We start from the raw sequence: 6,180 nt of genomic DNA, 5'->3' as shown, positions 1-6,180 counted from the left end.
CATCTAATCCTGGTAACATCTTTGTAAAATAGACTAAGGTTATAGGTTCCTGGCTAGGTAGGATCAATACCCTTCAGTCAGCCTGAAGAATTTACAAAAGATGAATCTTCGCCCATCATCCCCTTTTTAGGACAAGGGAACAGTCCTAAAAAAATGTGACAAAATAGACAAAAAAGACATGAAAAATAGTAGTACAGGCCTGAGACCTCTATCTCTGTCTAAAAAAATATCAGCCTTATTTAAAAAATCTATCTAGTTAAAAAAGGTGTCATCTTGTTAATTTGTTCTTAGCTATCGTCTAAATAGTCTTAAAAACTAGTGGGGCCACAGCCTGCCAAGCCTATGTATTACTTGTATCTTTAACCAGTCTGTGTAGAAATTTACAGCCCAGCACAAGGTGTGACAGTCCCTTGGAGCCAATGAGAGACCCTGCTGCTGCTGCTGCTACAGCCTGACAGTCACCTGGAGGAAATCTACATTGTTAACCTGACCACCTCCACCATGGAAAAAGTAGACTAAACTCCTGCCTGATTCCATCTTTTGGATGGCCTCGCTTTGTCCATGTTACTATATACCTACTCTAATTTTATTATGGCTACTCCTCTTGCCAGGGAGACTAGCAAACATTCTATTGCTCATTCCCTACACTGCTTTGCCACTATGGGACTTCCTAAACATATTGAAACTGATAATGGTCCGGGATATGTTGGACAAGCTTTTCAAACTTTTTATAAATCTTACCAGATTGTTCACTCTACAGATATTCCTTATATTCCTCAAGGACAAGAAATTGTTAAACAAGCCAATGGGCTACTAAAACACCAAATTTTTAAATTAAAGGGGGGAGAAATTATACCCCTTCTCTCCTGTTAATATTCTTCTCACACTTTATTTGTACTACATTTTTTAAGCTTAGACTGTAATGGCCTTTCTGCAGCACAGTGGTTTTGGAAAAAAAAAAGAGCAAAGAGCTTTTGCCCAAGTTAAGTGGAAGGATCCTTTAACAGGTGATTGGCATGGGCCCGATCCGGTTTTAATATGGGGTCAAGGACATGATTTGTGTTTTTTTTCAGGAAGAAAATAATTCCCGCTGGTTGCCTGAGCATTGCCTTAGGATTGTGGAGGCTCATTCAGATCACACAAATGCTGACACATTGGGCTTACGTGCTGGATCCCCCAATTGTGCACCCTACAACTTGGGAGGGAGTTGAAGTAATCATTCACATCAATAGATCAGCATACAATACAGCCCCGGATCCCTTCATCCAGCACACCAAGATGGGAGATATCTCAGCTTCAGTTATTGGAACTCCTTTTTGCTTTACCACCAGCTCTACAGGCTTCATTCCAGGCTGTATTATAATGCTATCCATGACTCATAAAATTTGGATCCCGGACAAAAACCAAATGTAAAATATACAGATGACATCTTTACCAACTCAACACCCAGTTCATGCAAATTCTACTCCATCCTATATGATACTCCCTTGCATTAATTCTTCACAAATAGTAGTATCTACTGGAGACCATCATCCAATAAGGTGCAGGCATGTACAGCCATTTGTTACCAATATTTCTGGAACTAACTCTCAATTAATGGACTGGTCTGGAGCTAATCTTACTAACAAGTACAATCTTGGACTGTGGTGGATGAATGGGCATCCTCAACATCATGTTTGGATGCTGGTGGCTGCACTCAACAACATAACCTGGCCCAATTAATCCTTTAAAAAAATAATTATTAGTTGTGTATCACCACCCGATGTCATTATGTATGGACTGTTTAATATTTCTGTAGGAGCTAATTATTTTAATGTTACCTGTTCTAATTTTTTTTTTTTTTTTACTATTTGCTTGTATACTGGCATAACTAAATCCATACTTATTGCTAGACAAACATTTTTTGTTATGATTCCTCTAAATATTTCTAAAACTTGGCATAAAAATTCTGGCATTCAGGTGTTAAGGCAATTGAAAGAACTAATGTTCCCTCGTCGATTTGTTGTTCTACTTTAGCTGATGTTTTGGCCTTTATTTTGTTAGCTGCTTCCGCAGCAGCAGCTGCTGTGGCACTAACACAAATCGTACAAACAGCCCATTATCTTAATCAGCTTGCTCATAATACTACATAAGCCCTACCTCTGGACTGTAAAGTAGCAAAAACTGCTAAAAAAATCTGTTTAAACAATTTCAACGCTATATCCCTTCCCTGACTTATGTCAAAGTATTGCTAATGTGATTCCTTGGCCTGGGAATGCTTTTACTGATGGTTTCTCTATGCCTTCCTTGTATTATACGTGCACTGCAAAACTCTCTTTTGAGTTTAGCCAGCCAGCTACATAAGATCAAGCTCCATATAAATAAATTCCCCCAGAGAGGAGCTGCAGTCAGAGATGGGTAAGAGAGAGTGCCAGTCTGACCAACCTAAGACAGAGCCTTCAGCTTCCCACTGAAAAAGTTCCCGATGATGGGTAAGGCAGAAAAGGTGATCCACCCAACCTAAGAAAGGCCTGTTCACTTCTTCAAACAAAGATGGGGGAGATATTGATTACTTCACCAAATGGAATCTATGAACTAAATTTTTAGAAATTGTTATGAGAATGACTAAATGTCTACCAACCAATTAGTTGAATTTACTGAGTGAGATAAAAATACTGAGCTTACCAATTATTATACATATAAAATTCTCTCATTCATGATTCTAATACCAGTACACTCTTGAAGGAATTTGGTAACAGTTAATTGACTAGGTAAAACAAATAAAGCTTGCAACCAAACCCTAGAGCTGCAATAGCATAGTATGTGGCGTATGTAAGATCAGTCAAACTTAACCCATTTTCATATATATATATTCCCTAGAAGTTCTGTTTTGTGCCAGAGACAATACAAATCTGGAGTGAAAACATTTGGAGTTTGTACCTACTTTTATCACATTATTTATTATCTATTTCTATGTATTCCTCCCAAACTTTCTACTTATAATGGATATATAACCAAAATTCTTATTTTTTTTGGGGGGGGGGGTCCGGTGATGGGGCCTGAACTCTAGCCCTGGGCGCTGTCCCTCAGCTCTTCAGCTCAAGGTTAGCCCTCTACAACTTAAGCCATAGCACCACTTCCAGCTTTTTTTTTTTTTGCTTATGTGGTGCTGAGGAATTGAACCCAGGGCCTCATACTTTAAAGGCAAGCACTCTACCACTGAGCCACCTTCGCAGCCCGTAACCAAAATTCTTATCTTTTCAGATAGCAAGTGGGTTATTTGGTGCAAAAGCAAGTTGCTTCTTTCTTTCTAAACAGATCTCAATTTGATAATTTAGTTTCAACTTAAAATCCTCTTTATAGCCCAAATCTGTTTTCAAATGGTTAAAGAGAAACCATCACTCCTATCTTATTATAAGAAAGTACAACTGACAAACTTTAGGCAAGGTTTTGGTTAACTTCAGGACTTACAGATTAGGTTATTGTCAGGTGACTACTAATCAAAGTACTTTTACAAATGTGAAACTATCTTGATTTAGGAGAAGGTAAATGGGGAGGATGAGGCAGATGGAGGAGAGGCACACAATGGTGAACAAGTACATACATGAAGCTATGCACTCAGTAAATGATTTTGGTCACATTTTCAGAACACAGTTATTTTCTTGTATATCTTAATAAGTAAGCATGTAGTAAAAGACTAAGCCTGTATATCAAAGCAAATTCAATACAACATGCATCTTCAAGTTTCATAAATATATGCAATTCTACTTTTAAAATCTCTACAATACATCTGCACATTTTTTTAGACTAACATAATACCCAGACTCATGGAAGTCTCCTGTTAAGTAGTTAATTTTGCCTAGATTTGAAATTATTTTAATAAACATTCAATGAAGCCACAAACAAAGGTTCTGTAATGTTTGGAATCTACCCAAGTTCTAAAGAGGGGAGAGAGGGAGGGAGGGAGAAAGGACAGAGAGAAGGAAAGGGAGAGAGAGAGAGAGGGAGAGAAGCAGCAATTCCATAAATGAGAAGGGAACTCAATCCCTTACTTTCTTTTGCTTTTTGAGTCAGTTGTTTGGAAAACACTAGAAGCAGACATGAGGTTTTCTATATATTGTCCAAGAACTTGGTTTTCTGATTTTAGCTTCAAGTTTTCTTCCTTAACTACTTCTACTCTTGCTTAGAGATGTTCAAGTGTGTGTTGGAGTTCCAGCACTTGATTAGTTAGTCGTGTTTTTTCCTCCAGTTCCCTCTGATTTTCAGCATCAACATCCATGTCAGCATTCATCATCCTGGGTACTGAACTGTGCCTCGAACAGAAAAATCTTGATGAAGGGTCATCAGAGGCACTGGAGGGGTGGGATCCCAAGATCACGCCTCCCGCCAGGGACTCCAGCACTGACTGACCAGGCTCCATGTTCTTTATGCATTCATCCAGTTTGGTCTTTGACTCCACTGCTCTGAACCTGGCTGACTTTACTCCACATGACCATGTACTGTGTCACTCATTTCTCTGCAGACATCATGGAACTTCTGGGTTGTTTCTTGGCTGTGGTGAATAGTGCCTCAATGGATATGGTGTTAAAGGATCTACATATTCTTGAGAATAAGCCTAAATATTTCATTTTCTATTGACTTTTTTTTTCTGTCGGTTATAGGTACTGAACTGTAGCCCTGGCAATATTCTTCAGCCCTTCAGCTCAAGGCTAACACTCCACAACTTGAGCCACAGAAACACTTCTGGATTTTTCTGCTTAGGTGATGCTGAGTAATTGAACCCTGGTCAGCATGCATGCAAGGCAATCAGTCTACCACTGAGCTACATTCCCAGCCTCTCCTTTTCTATTCTTTTTTTTTTTTTTTTGCTCGGTCATGGGGCTTGAACTCAGCCTGGGCACTGTCCCTCAGCTCTTCAACTCAAGGCTAGTGCTCTTCCATTTGAACCACGTTGCCACTTCCAGCCTTTGCTGCTTATGTGGTGCTGAGGAATCAAACCCAGGGCATCCTGCATGCAACGCAAGCAGTCTATCACAGAGCCACCTTCCCAGACCCTCTTTTGCTTTTGAAGACAGGGTCTCCACTGTGTAGTCCAGGCTAGCCTTGAACCTAGTATCCTCTTGCCTCAGCCTCCTCAGTGCTGGAATTTCAGGTGCACATCACTAAGCCCAGCTGCATTTTTTACCTAACTGTTCATCAATTCCATTGTGATCCCAAAGAGATGCTTAAATGCATTGATGAGAGGATAATCTGCAGGGTAGTTCTCAGTCACTTTTCGCCTTCCTGGGCCATAGGACCATTCTTCACCTCAATGCAGCTCCCTGGTCTGCCATGCCCTGGGGAAGGAGGCCTTCTGTGCCCACCAGGGTTAGCTGTTCTCAGTGATTTCACTGCACTCAGCACACGTGATACCATTGTGCTCCGTGCACTGGAGCAAGACAGGAGAAGCCCAGAGGGGAGGGTTTGCAGTCCGCTGCTATGGTTACAATCAGAGCCTTGAGGTTAGGACACTGTCCTCCCAGGCTTGCCTAGGCTGGTGTCCCTTGCTCCCAGCCTGGTTTCTGCAGAGAAGAGAGTGTCTCACTGATACTTTCTCCCTTCATGTGCACACACTATGAGAATTTGATGTACCTGTTCTCTGGGGCTGTTGGGACAAATAGCCTCACACATTGGCTTACATTCGCAGCTTCTATGGGGATCTACTCTGCACTCCTCTCCTCACTCAAGGCCCAGTTATGGTTCTTGATTTTCTTGGGCTTATGGATGTATCCTCAGCCAACCCCTGCCTCTGTTTCCAGACTGTACCCTCTGTGTACTGGGTCTTCTCCAGCTGGGGTGCTTAGGAGGACACTGTGACTGGCTCTAGGACCCACCCTTAATTCAGAGTGAACTCATCATGGGATGTTGAAACACTCACCCACAGACACTACTTTCCTGTTCACCAGCACTGGATTGGGACTGTGAAATAGCTTACAGGCCATGTGTAAAGAAAAACAAAATTCCCTGACTTTTCTCCACATTTCTACCACAGTCAACAGAAAATCTGTGGACCTGAAAATTTGAGCATTTCTCCCCAGTAGTAAGCAAGCATTTCCTTTTTTTTTTTTAAATCTGAGACTAGGACTTGAAGCAGGTATATGATGCTTTTGCTCATTGGCAGGTGCTCTACAACCTGAGTCATAACTTCCACCTGATCATTTC

General features: G+C 41.0%; 1 pseudogene; it reads right to left on the bottom strand.

The window, feature by feature from the left end:
* Positions 1-3,904: 3,904 nt before the first annotated feature.
* Positions 3,905-4,273, bottom strand: LOC122110714 (annotated as a pseudogene).
* Positions 4,274-6,180: the final 1,907 nt, after the last annotated feature.

This window comes from Dipodomys spectabilis, unplaced genomic scaffold (assembly GCF_019054845.1).
Source record: "Dipodomys spectabilis isolate Male_0828 unplaced genomic scaffold, ASM1905484v1 ptg000080l, whole genome shotgun sequence".
NCBI classification, from domain to species: Eukaryota; Metazoa; Chordata; class Mammalia; order Rodentia; family Heteromyidae; genus Dipodomys; species Dipodomys spectabilis.
Note: the sequence above shows the minus strand (reverse complement) of the source record. Positions and strands in the feature narration are given on the sequence as shown.